General features: G+C 41.6%; 1 protein-coding gene across 1 annotated transcript in view; it reads left to right on the forward strand.

Annotated features, from left to right (window-relative positions):
* Nucleotides 1-13,811, forward strand: part of CLSTN2 (calsyntenin 2) — a 639,289-nt gene that overhangs the window by 241,426 nt on the left and 384,052 nt on the right. The gene's annotated exons all lie outside the window — the stretch shown is intronic.

The following is a 13,811-nucleotide window of genomic DNA, read 5'->3' on the forward strand; positions in this document are numbered from 1 at the left end:
GGATTCTGGCTATCCTTATGTTTTTGTTTGTTTGCTTTTTCCTTCATGTTGCCTCCAGTGCAAGACCCTTGTTTCTTCTTCTTCTAAGGAGTGGTAAATTGCTGAAGTGGCCTGTGGAGTTGGAGAAGTTGGGCTAGTAAGGTTCTTAGGGGAATTTTACCCATAGAGAGATGACCTATTGGCCGACTACCCACATGTAACTGATAAGTGGAGACTCATAGCTTGGTACATTGGCAAGAGAAAAGAGAGAGAAAAAAAGGCCAGGAAATATCTGCTAAGAGTGGCACAGGGTCTTGTCCTTGAGCTTCCAAGTGGGTGTGTCTCTGCAGGAGGAATCCCAAGGCAGTGCCATATTTCCCTGTTGTGGCTAGAGAGCCTCTCACTATCATCAAGGCTACCTCTGTTTCCTCCTCGGACCCTCTTCAAGGGGTAGGCCCCAGGAGGGGTGAGTGAGGAACTCGGCTATGCTTCATGCTTCCATGGATTTTGGCAAAGAGAAGGGACTGGTCATGGCAGTGGGAGGAGGGATTAGACAAAGGATTTCTGAAGATGCCTGCATCATGAGTAATATTGTTAACATTTTATAACTGTCCGGAGAAAGACAGGAAATTTAATGAAGGTTTTCAAGATTTCTAGAAGATTGCTTTATGATAGATGGGTGCCAGGCTGAGGTTTTCACCAGGATGAAGTCTATTTTTTTCTGACAGTTTGCCTGCTACATTATGAGCTGCTTGGGCAGAGAAAAGGGGGTTCTTTTGCACTTCTAAGAGATAAGCTTTGTGAAGACATCTTTCATTATGGAATATTATAAAGTATGGAGCGAGAAGGTAGTTATATTAAATGGGGAAATTCAGTATTATGTGAAGATAAACCCATAAGCATTCTTGCAAAGAGTGAGGGAGATACTCTATTCTCAGAAGAAAGCTTTATTTTATGTAGAATGAAAACCACTAAGGGTACCTGTGACTTCCGTGATGTTTAGAATTGAGGCATTTCCATACATTTCCCAATCACCCTTAGAAGTCCCAGTTTTACCAAAGGCCTGTTGGAAGTATAAACTCCTTGCAGTCTTTACCACAAAAGATGAAGTATCTTCCCTAAACCTTCTTTGCCAGTCTAGGAAGACTCAAACACATCCCTTTCTTGGACATAGCTAATAATGGTATTAGTCAGTAATTATCAGCAACCCCCAGAAATGAGATTTTTAAACAAATATTAGTAAAAATGTTTGGGTCATGGAAATGTTTGGTTTATTATGCACTTAAAAAAATAGATGCCAGATATAGTGACTCATGCCTGCAACCCCAGCACTTTGGGAGGCTGAGGCAGGAGAATCATTTGAGGCCAGAAGTTCAAGACAAGCCTGGGCAACATAATCAGAACCCATCTCTACAAAATAATAATAATAATAATTAGCTGGGCATGGTGGTGCATGCCTGGTCCTAGTTTCTCAGGAAGCTGAGGCAGGAGGATCACTTGACTCAAGGAATTTTAGATGGCTGCTGTGAACTCTGATTGCACCAACTGCACTCTATCCTGTGTGACAGAGCAAAAAATAAATAGAAACAACATTTAGAAATTGAGAGATTTAGCATAAAAATGCAGGATTATGGTTTATCTTGATAAACCTGAAATACACAGCTGAATAGTGGCTTTCCTTTTTCCATTGAGCATGAACCCCTCACTTCCCTCATCCCCTTTCCTCTCAGCCTATATGCAGAGGCCCTTCCACCAAGAAGATCCTCTCATTCACCTTTCCATCTGAACATATGACCCCTCTTTCAAATATGACAGAGAAAAATAAAAGACAAACAGGAAGAAATCAGATGACATGAAGTCATCGCAGTGTCCTGAGGCTGGCACTTTAAAAGGTGAACAATGTGTCTGATTGTATGTCTGCCTTTAAAGTCCTGTTCTCATCTAATAGTGAAAGGGAAACCGAAGTCGTTGAATAAGCTGTTCTACAGTAAAGTTATAAGCTCTCTAATGTACAGACCACAATAGAAAAAAAAAATACCTCAAGCAAATCTGATATTTGAAAGTTTGGACTTACAAAAGGTTATTTAAGTTTGTTGGTTATAGGGCCGAAGAAGAATTAAATGTTTCATCTGAAGACTCACAAAAGGATTTCCTTAAGTCAGAAACCCACCAAATGCCTTTAAACTTGAATTAGTATTCTGACCATTAGATGCACCCACAACTGTTCAGACACTTCTTGAAACCATAGTTTCCTTCTAAGCCAAGTCTTGAGTAGTTATTTCCATTTAAAGACAACTTCTATACTTCTATGATTTGCAGCTGCCTTAAAAGAGTCTAGCTTAATGCATCAAGATATAATCCTCTGAGCTCTTAGGAGTAAAAAATAAAGGTGGTTTTAGAATGGCCAGAGCTATTTTTCTCAGTGTTATTTATGATCAGCTCTAAGACAGGACACAGGCACTAGCCATCCATCCATGCTGCAGGCGTTTATTTTAAAACATTTATCTTAAAAAGAAAATACCGAAGATTTATTTCAGATCCCTATCGTTCTCATAAAATTGAAAAATTCATATCTGCCAACTCCATCACTCCTCGAAGTCAACTGAAGCTTTTAGTCCTCGCTTATCAGCTGCTTTTGTATTGTGTGTCAGTTTTCCCACCCCTTTCCCAGTGGTCTTTATTTCTCATTTAGCCCAGGAGGTAGGCTCTAAGCTTTGTGGAAAACAATTTCATCCATACCATTTGTGCTCTTATTTCTCTTATCTGTCTCCCCCTTTAATTTTTTTAAGAAAAATGTTTTACACATAGATTCTGCCATCTTACACATATCATTTAGAATCATACATGATCTCACGTGATTTTCATTTAAATAAATATTATGATTGCATTTTGTATATAAGTGCAAAATTCAAAGATTTAACATAGCTTTTATGGTATATCTCCTGATTATGACAATAACAAGTGAGATATACAAGTATTTATTGTAGAAACTGTGGAAAATACAGTGAAACACACAGTAAAAGCATGAGGTATATGTTTTCATAACCCCAGAAAGGCTCTTTTAACATTTTAGTATATTTCCTTCTTGTCATTTTTCTACCTTTTTTTTTTTTCAAAAATTGTGATCATGCTGGGTGCTCATGCTTGTAGTCCCAGCACTTTGGGAGGCTGAGGAGGGGAGGATTGCTTGAGCCCAGAAGTTTGATACCAGCCTGGGAAACATGGTAAGATCTTGTCTCTACAAAATAATAATAATAATAATAATAATTAATAATTAGCTGGGCGTGTTGGCACATACCTATAGTTCCAGCTACTCAGGAGGCTCAGGTAGGAGGATCAATTGATCCTAGGAAGTTGAGGCTGCAGTGAGCTGAGATTGTTCCACTGCACTTCAGAGCAAGACCCTATCTCAAAAAAAAAAAAAAAAACTTGCTATTATACCTCATTTTGAATACTATACCTTATTTTTTCACATTAATGAAAATTTGCCATTTTATTACATATTTTTCTGAAACTTTTTAAATGACTACATGATTTCCTATTTAATGAGTGTTCTAGAGTGTACCATTCTCTGACTGGCAGTTTGCCTATTTCCAATTCTCTTTTATTATAACGTGTCCACATTTCAGATTCTGTTGTTTGGATGGATTTCCAGAATTTTAGTTGGCCAAACATTTTAAAGGTTGTAAAACATGTTAAATTGCTTTCCAGAAAAGTTGTATGAGTTTGCAGTTTCATTCACACCACCCAAGTCGCTCAGTCCCTGGCCCTCATAAGGTTCATTCTGATGGTGTGATTTAGTAGTAGCCTTGCTGTCATCATCTGTAAAAGAATATAAGCTTTCCAGGGCTGTTTGTTGTTTTGATGAAATTTAAAGAGTGTCTATGACACATTTTGCAATGATTCAAGATATAGGAGAAGTTTAATAAATTTGCGTTTCCTATTCCATACCCTCCTCCCTGCCAGTTGGCAGGGGAGATAACTAACTCAGAGAGGGTAAGCAACTTGCCCAGAATCCCAGAACAGGCTAGCCTGGGGTTGAGTCTAGAGCCAGGGCTTCTCAGCACTTACTCTAAGTTCTCTTTCCCTGTGATGTTTCCTTTTCATCTCTGCCCTACCTGATTAGTAAAGTGCTGATGCTCAGTCAGTGAAACCTCCCTCAGACTTCAGTCAAGTCCACTAGACTTGTCTCAATTCTTAACCCAGTGTCTGAGCTCTGTGGATTTGACCTTCTTAGAGAATCAGATACAGAAAAGAAAATCCTTGAGTAATAATGAAAATGCTGTCCGCTGCATGGCAAAAAATGATAATGAAAGCAAGCTGGGCACACCATGAACTTATTAATTTCTACCTGTGCCCCACCGAGGTCTGTTAGGAAACTGTGGAGACTTTTAAATTTGAAGGGAATTAGATTGCCTTTCAGAGATGATAGAACTGCTCATTTGTCTACATTGGGCCAGTCTGGACTTGTCTTTTATAAGGACAGGGCTGCAGAGAATGATCAGGCATAATTGGCTGACTTCTCAAGCTGGGTGACTCTCTGAGGGCTGCCCAGAAAATCGCCTGGGACGTGATTTGGCCTGGTTTTGATTAGCTGGTTACAGTGCTGGTTGCAGCTGGGAATGCTCTTTCATACATGGTTAACTCTGTTTGTCCTGTTGTTCAGGGCCTGCTAGTGTATCTGCCTCCTTATCTTTGGACCTGCCTCAGGGTCTTGTTCATGCCTCAGGCCCTATAGGTGCCTGATGGCAAAGACCCTCCCACAGGGATTGGGATAGACCCTTGGCAAAGCCTCTCCCACATGCTTGGGATAGCCATGTGTCTTATAGTGAGAAGGGAAGGCAGACATTGTGAATGGTCACAGGGCTTTGGCCCAAACTCACATAGGCTCTGCCACTTACTAGCTGTATGATCTCAGATAAGTCACTGAACTACTCTGAGGGACAGTTTCCTTATATTTAAAATGGGGGTAATCATAGTACCCACTCCTGGTGTTAATATGTAGATTAAGTAAGATACTAATGCAAGTGCCTAGAGCTCTCTCTGGTAGCCAGTAGACACCCAATAAATCATAGTTGTGATAATCATAGCAATGATAATAATGAGGGTAATCAGAGTAATTGAAATTTGTATTATTATCAGTAAGCCACAAGTGTTTGATTCATTTGGGTTGATTACAATAGTGCAATTATAATCTGTGATTTTTTTTAAAAAAGAGAAAAGTTTTGAGTTTGTTCTAAGGCTTGATCACCCATTTGTACTGTCAAGGTATGTTGCCTAGATTGTTGGGTAGTGTAATGGTGTGGGACAGTCAGTTAAATAATGTAAGGGAAAATAGCTTGAAAATTGTTCAGGATTCTACAAATAAATATCAGTTAAGAATAAATTTTCTTACATTCTACCTATAATGTATCCCTATGGAATAATCTATTAGTTGAAAGATACAGTTTCAGACTGTTGCAAACCATGTGTCCTTTTATTACACACACACACACACTTATGTCCAAACCTTACCAACCTTGGGGAACAGGTAGGTCAGCTATTATGATTCTGTTTTGCAAATGAAGACATTGAGGCTTTGGGAAATTTCAAATACTGTTCAAGCTTACCTAGCCAGGATGGATCAGCCCTGCCACTCAGTTCCATACTCTCAGACTCCAAGTCCTGCCTTCTTTCTCCTCTGCCAATTTTCCAGTGTGTAGGACTTATCTCATTGGAAGTACAAGATTTACATGATACACAGATGTAGCATTAAAGAGTGCTGAATCCCATGCTGAGTGAGTCATTCCCCTTTAAATTCTCTTTCTGATCATGTCCAGGAGAAAGGTGCAGCTTGGGAAGTTCCAGACATCTTCAACACCACTCAAATACTTGCTAATCTCTCTTTTTGACAAAGAGGAAGCAAGTTATATCACCAAGCCTTCAGTAAGCAACAACATCAAGCTAGAATTTTAATAACATTCGGTTGTATTTTATTTAGGTTATTCTCTATTCAAGGCAAGGATTGCTGGCTTTTCATTTTAGTCATTCTCTTTTAAAATAAATGCACTCGAGTTTTTAAAAACACCAAATTAAAAAAAAAGTAAACTAATATTTAGGCAGTTTATGGAAGCAGCAAAAATGATGAAAGAGGTCTGTGAGTGAGAACCACGTGGGATACTGTGGAATAACCACATCAGGACCTCATTTCCCTATCCAGCGCCTTCAGGATCATGGGCACAGGACCCAGCCTTCTTCAGTCTGTCCTGCCCCACAGCTCTCTGAGCTCGGACCTCGCAGCAGAGATGCCATCCACATTAATCTCACAGTAGATGTGCCTTTGCATTCCAAGCTGGTTTGTTTGGGGGCCATTCCTGAGGACCAGAAGGCAGGGTGTCCCCTGGTATCCCACTCTGCTTCCCACCCAGTCATGAGGCTTCAGCCAAAGGTCAATTCTTCACCCTCCCTGCAGAAAATCAGCTTCAGACCTATCTGGAATCCACCATCTGGGCTACTGCCTCTCACCTACAAGATTCTATTGTGTACTTCTCCATCATATTCTGTGCTCAACCTTGATGCCCCAGTTCTGTCCATGGCGTCCTGATTGGAAGGAGTTTACTGGCAGTAGCTGGGGACCTGTGAAGATGGGCATACACAGCTCCTCCTGTGCTGAGTGGTCAGAGACAGGCTCTGAGGGCACAAAGCCCATGGAGGAAAGCTGAAGAGGTTGCCTCAAGGGGATGGCTGGAGGAGGGACTAAGAGCCAGAGTACAGAGGAAGGATGACAGGTGCAGGCTTCAGTGAGCCAAGAAGAGGGTAAAAGGTCCCAGGTAAATATCTACAGCAGGGACCATGGGTTTCATGGTCTGATTGATGGTAGAAGGTGAGGGATGGGGTCAGCAAGGCCTGTCACACCCATGCACCAGTGACCCTTACCCAGAGCTTTTGGACTTTCTTAATAAGAAGACTATTGATAGATCCTGCTTTAGGCCAAACTAATGTTTAGGGGACAATCAGTGGATACTTTTGGGCCATTTTCCCTCATTAAGGTTGAAAGGGGACACCCAGGGAGACAGACAATCCTGGTTTGCTTGGAAAGGAAGGATTTCCTGGGATGTGTGACTTCTAGTGCCCAAACCAGAAAGGTCCTCGTAAACCAGAGTGAGTTGGTCACTCTAACAGGAGACATGTGGAGTTTCAGGTTAGAACACTTGAGCACTGGCACTAAGAGATTGCTTGAGAGAAGCAGTTGAATGTAGGAATTTCAAGTTTTCTGGAACTCTGAGTTAATGACAATACTATACTAAAACAAGATGAAAAGTGAATAATGAAATCAATAGTAATAGCAGATCTGGTGCCAGCCTATATACTAACTGTGCAAATTAGAAAAGGTGCCCCTTCTTATAGATGGACACTATCTCACTCCAGAGCCCATGGCTGGGCAAGTAGAGAAAAAAGTGGATTTCTGCCCCTACTTGCCCCCTGGGCCATACATCATCGTACTGAAAACAACTTGTACACAACAGCACTAAAAATTAGCTAATGTTTATACACACCAGGCATTATTTTGCACACACTATATCATAATTTTAACAACAATCCTCTGAAATAGGCATTATTATTATTTTATAGGAGAGACTGATGTTAAGTCAGATTATATAATTTGCCAAGAACACAGTAGTAATGGTGAAGTTGTAATTTCAGCCCAGATGTCTGCAAGTATTGCTGTGCAACAACCACCCCAAAACTTATGAGCATCAAACAACAACCATTATTTCTTTCTTATTGGGCAACTTCCTGCTTATTGGGCAGCTCTGCTCATCTGAGCCAGGCTTAACTGATCTCAGCCGGGCTTGTTTATGTCTCCACCGGCTGTTAATGAGTAGGCCGTAGGCTGGCTGTTCTGTGTGACTTTGGCTGGGATGACACTGTTCTCCGTGTGTTCTTCCAGCAGGCTACCCTGAGCTTATTCCTTAAAGTGCAGAAATGTAAAAGCACGTTGGCAAGCAGCTACTTATGACAAGTTTGTTACTGTCTGTATTAGTCCATTTTCACACTGCTATGTAAAGAACTTCCCTGAGACTGGGTAACTTATAAAGAAAGAGGTTTAGTTGACTTACAGTTCTGCCTGGATGGGGAGGCCTCAGGAAACTTAAAATCATGGCAGAAGGGGAAGCAGACATGTGGTAGCAGGTGAGAGAGAGAGTGAAGGAGGAAGAGCCCCTTATGAAACCATCAGATCTCATGAGAACTCACTATCATGAGGACAGGATTGGGAAAACCACCCCCATGAGCCAGTCAGCTTCCATTAGGTCCCTCCCTTGACCCTTGGGGATTACAATTCGATATGAGATTCTAGTAGAGACACAGAGCCAAACCATATCACTGTCCCACTGGCTAAAGCAAGTCTCATAGCCAAGCCCAGAGTCAGTGCAGGAGTGGACTACTAAAGGGCGTGGGGGTAGGGTCATCAATGCAATCATTTCATCACAGCTTAACTGTAGGTCAAAATTATTCATACCCCTATTTCATGTAAAACATGCTCATCCCTATTCTAGAGACCCCCAAAATGTATCTAATCATGGCATCTGGCTTAAAGATCAGTATTTTGTGATCCTTATCAGAACTGGATGCAGCTTCTCTTGATCCAGAGGCCGATAAATGACAAATTTTCTTCCCGCACATATACACCACGGGAAGGAAAACTCAGTAAGACTCCCACTCCAAGAGGAGAAGAATGGGAGGCACATAGCTACCACTGGTGTGGCCCATAGCAATTCTGATATCCTGCTGGAAAAATGTTGCCAGGTACCCCCCCATTTTAAGAGTGATTCTGCTCCTTAAAGGGGGCTCCCCTGTTTATTGTTCTCTGCTGCTCCCTGTTAACCTCTTTCATCATCATTTGGTTTTATTTGCTATATCCCAAGTCCGGGGGACTTGGCAAGAGTCTGCAGAATCCTCCTGAGTTCAGGATCCTGGGCTTAGTCCCTAAGAAAACTCTTTTCATTCATCTTCACATCAGTGGCTGACTCTGTCCGGCCTCAGTGCAAGACAGTGGTTCAAACCTGGAACTCCAAAGTCAGGGCTCTTTATACAGTGAATCAGGATAAACAAAAAATAAAGAACAAGACCCCCAACCACCTTTCTTTTTTTCTATTGGAAGAACACTTTAGAAGACTCAACAAGCTCCAAGCTTAAAGACATTCTGGGATATCAGAGAATTTAAATCAATGGCATGCTTCATCGACAAGTAATGATGCAAACACATTATGGTATTTTCTCTGCTCACTGCCCCGGTGGTCAAATTTCAAGCCCCATGACCCAGCCCACCTGACCAACTGTGATTGGGCCAGGGGTGGGCACCTGACCCAAGCTGCAACGTAACTTGCTAGCTGGATTGAAAAGATCAAATAGTGCAATTGGCTTCCTGTTTGAATGCTGAGAGGTTAAAAGGATGGGGGTGCAGGGCAGATGGAGACGGTGGGGGGCACGTGGGGAAGGGGGCAACTGTTGCAGGTGAAGCTTCCATAACATGCTCAAACTGCAGTTAGGAGTACCCTGTCAGCAGAGTGAGGGGAGGACAGTGGTCTCACAGAAGCAGATGTGCCCAGATGGGAGGGAGTGTGTGGTCCCTGAAGGGAATGATAGCCTCAGTTGCTGAGTGGTCCTGGTGTCATATTGATCCTGAATTTCCACAAAATCATCTTTGTTGTTGCACTTTTATCCACTCTATCTCTTGAGATGGGTGAGTAAGAATAGCTCTGTCCTTGGAAACCAAAGAGGCCTAGTGAAAACCACCTGTTATATAGTTTACTGTGTTAAGGGGACGTGGGGCATCATTAAAGCTGAAGAAGAGTGAAAGACCCAAGAAAGCTCAGATAAGATGGCAGCATAGAGAAGAACGAACTGGGAATTTGAAAACATTGAGGAAATCGTCTTTTAAAAAGACATAACTGGCAATCATCACAGCAAAATCAATGATATTGAGAACCAGCTCCTACTGCCAGTAATTGGACTGCTTAATAACAAGCTTAGAAAAGTTAATACCAGTTCAAATTTCTCCTCCGGAAGCCACTTCTGTGGCTTACTGCAGTAGCCATATTGAATACTCCTGGAATTGGAGCCCACCACAAATATTAATTATGAACATGAATTTTTAAGGTTAATGGTTTTACTTTAATGGGAATTTGGGACCTCTGAAAGTCCTAAATGTCTCAGTGAACTTGTTTGAGATCACAAACCAAAGAACAAGAGTGCAACCAGACATTTATAGTTTATTCTGCTTGGCAGAGTGTCCAGAGTGAGATCACTGAATACCTTGGCATGAGTTCAGAGCTTGATTTTATTATCTTGTAGCTGCCTGTAATCACAGATGAGGCATCAAAGGCCAGCTGTCCCCCATGAACCTTGACAGTCTATATAAACTAATTACTTCTTTATGAGCCATCCTTTCAGAGGTTTGAAGAGAGGGCCTATTAAGCCAAGTTCAGTATGATCTACAAACTTTAAAAATTATTATTTATCTAAGTTATAGTGCTGGGCCACGGTAAGTGACATCATTTGCAATGGTTGGCTTGGGTGGCTGTGACTTCATTGAAATACAATTTATGTATTTTTTTTTTAATGGAAAGGTGAATCCCAGTGTGTTAGGGATTCTTTCTGCACATTAATGATACCAATAGCAAATTTTGAAGAGCGAGGAGTTAAAAAAACAAAACAAAACAAATTTGGGAAGTGAGGGCACAGAGGCACATAAGCAAACGGCTTTTTTTCTAACTCTACCAGGCTGTGGGTTGCAAGGGGAAAATCTTTATTCTCTTTGTCCCCAAATCCACTGCATGGCCCTTGGCCCTTTCCTTTTTTTGTGCCTCTCCCTTGAAGTCTCTAAAGAGGTGAGACACCAGGTATAACACTGCAGCCTGCCCTCTGCCACTCCTTGGGCCATTCCTCTCGGCTGCTATTCCCTGTTGCCTGTCATATCTGCACTGAGGCTGCCTTTGCTGCTCTGTCTCCCTGAGATGAGCCTCCACACCAGCCTCATATGTGGCAGGCTGGCCATACCACTGGGGTGTATGCTCTCAGCCTCTGCCTCTTGGTGACCACTGCCTGCCTCTGGATGCTTGTTACTATAATGCTGTCCTCACCAGCCCACCCTGATCCTGACATACCCCTGGATCATGCTGACCTCCCTTAATCGCCCCTCTCCCCAGCAAGGAGGAAAAGGCCTTTCTCTTCTGGCCTACTGTTGCTCAGGAGCTCCATCAGAGATGTTGTTTGAACTCTTAGTGATACTGTTCTTTCTATAATCTCATAGTCTTTCCTTTTCAGAGAAGGCTTGATGCTCCCAGGTTTTAGGTCTGAGTGATATATTCAAATACAGGCCTGAGCTGTCCTGTGCTAGGTAAACTTCCACTCAAGTCTCTGCTGCTGATTCTGACCTCTGCCTTCTCAATTGTTTCTCATGTGTAGTGCTTTTCTTTTCTCTCAAGAGCTGATATTCCTGGCTTTCATCTGGTTTGCACTGTGTCTGTCCACTCACTCCTCCTCTCATGCCCACATTCAGTTCATCAGACATCATTATAAATGTATCAACTTGATTTACAAGAGGGCACTGAGCCAAATGCAACCCAACGTGGAGTAGTCAGACAGCAGGGGAGTGCTGAGATGGGCCATATAATTCCACCTGCTCCATATCAAAGTCTCACTTCCACCCCACCCAGGACTTGATATCAGCACTGATCAAAGGAATCCTTGAGTAGCATTCCTTTGGCTTCCATCCTCATGGCCACAGGTCCTGAAGTGCTCTCCTCTGCCCCAGCACTTGCCACAGTGGAGTGTACTTGTCTATTTGTGAGCCTGCCTTCTCACTAGTCTTAAGGCAGTTTCTGAATCCATTTTGTGTTTCTAGCACTGAGCACTGAGTAGGTGCTCAAAGTTTGTTGAATGAATGAATGATAGATTGTTACATTACATGCTTAAGCTGACCTTTCACCTTCTATGCTTTGGCGTGTTTGCTCCTGGGCTCAGTCCCGAATTCGGCAGCACTTGCAATGCAATCTATTTCAATGTCTGCTCCCCCTACCAAAGCAGGCTTGTTTATCCTTATGTCCTAGCACACCAGTTAGCTTAGAAGTTCTCAGTAAATATTTGTTGATTTGAATTGAAAAGGACTGAGTGGCTTACAACCTACCACTAAGAAGCATGGTGGTAGGGAGAGAAGGGCATGCCTCATCCTGATGCTTACATTGCACCCTGCAGGGGTTAATCCCAACTCCTCGTGGCCCTCTGGTTACTTGGAGCAATGCCATCCCAGCTGGTGTGCTTCCCAGATCACCATGCACATGCTTAAGGTAGCCCAGTGAAGGAAGAGGCCTGGCTAGGGTAAGTCTGGACTAGAGGGGACTGTGGTGATTCAAAGAGGAAACAGAGCAAGGAAAGAGACTGATGCTACCTAGCATTGGGTGATTATTTTTTAAGAAGGTTGTTTTTTAAAAAATTAAAATTCTTTATTTTGAGGTAATTACAGATTCATATGCAGTTGTAAGACATCATACAGAGAGATTATGTGTATACCTTACTCAGTTTCCCCCAGTGATAACATCACGCAAAGCTATGGTAAAATATCACAACCAAAATATCGATATTACTGCAGACAAGATACAGAGCATTTCTATCACAAGGATCCCACATTGCCCTTTTATGGCCATACCTACTCCCTCCCACCTACTCTCCTTAACCCTTGGCAACCACTTACCTGTTCTCATTCAGTAATTTAATCCTTTTAAATATATGATATGAATGGAATCATACAGTAAGCAAACTTTTAGAATTGGCTTTTTTTCTCTTAGCATCATTTTCTGGAAATTCATCTAAGTTGTTGCCTATATGAATAGTCTGTCCTTTTTATTGTTGAGTGGTAGTCCATGGTATGGATATACCACACTCTTTTTAACCATTCCTTATTACCCATTTAGGGCTATTTTGAATAAAGCTGCTGTAAACATTTATGTACAAGTTTGTGTGTGAACATAAGTCTTCATTTTTCTGGGATACATGTCAGGAGTATAGTTGCTGGGTCATATAGTAGTTGCCTGTTAAGTTTTATAAGAAACTGCTGAAGTGTATTCTAGCTGTACCATTTTACTTTCCCACCGGCAGTGTATAAGTGATACAGTTTCTCTGCATCCACACCAGCATTTGATCTTGTCGCTGTTTTTTATTATAGTCATTTAGGTGTGTATGTATTATCTCATTGTGGTTTTAATTTGCATTTCTCTAATGGCTGATGATGTCAAATGTTTTTACATATGCTTATTTTCCACATGTATATCCTCTTCCATGAAATGTCTTTTGTTCGTTTTATAATTGGATTAGGATTTTTGTTATTTATATTCTTACGGTTGAGTTTTGAGAATTATTTACATATTCTAAGTACTAATTCTTTGTCAGATATGTGGTTTGTAAATATTTTAATTTTTGTATAAAGTAAAACACTTTTGTATAAAGTAAAACCTGTACAGCTAGGTTGAGACTCCTTTATTTGTATTTTTTGCCTATGGATATCTAATTCCTCCCTCATTCATTTGTTTAAAAGTTTATCTTTCCTCCATTGAATTGCACCTTGGTCAAAAATCAGCAGGGCATCGTCTGAGTTCATTGAAGCTGCCATAAAAAAATACCACAGCCTGAGTAAGCTTATAAGCAACAAATTTATTTCTCACCGCTCTGGAGCCTGGGAAACTCAACATCAGAATACCAGCATTGTTGATTTCTGCTGAGGGCCTTCTTTCTCCTTCATGGATGTCACTTTTAGCTAAGTCCTCACAGGGTAGAAAGGGGAAGACAGCTCTCTA

Source organism: Pan troglodytes, chromosome 2, assembly GCF_028858775.2.
Source record: "Pan troglodytes isolate AG18354 chromosome 2, NHGRI_mPanTro3-v2.0_pri, whole genome shotgun sequence".
Classification (NCBI taxonomy): domain Eukaryota; kingdom Metazoa; phylum Chordata; class Mammalia; order Primates; family Hominidae; genus Pan; species Pan troglodytes.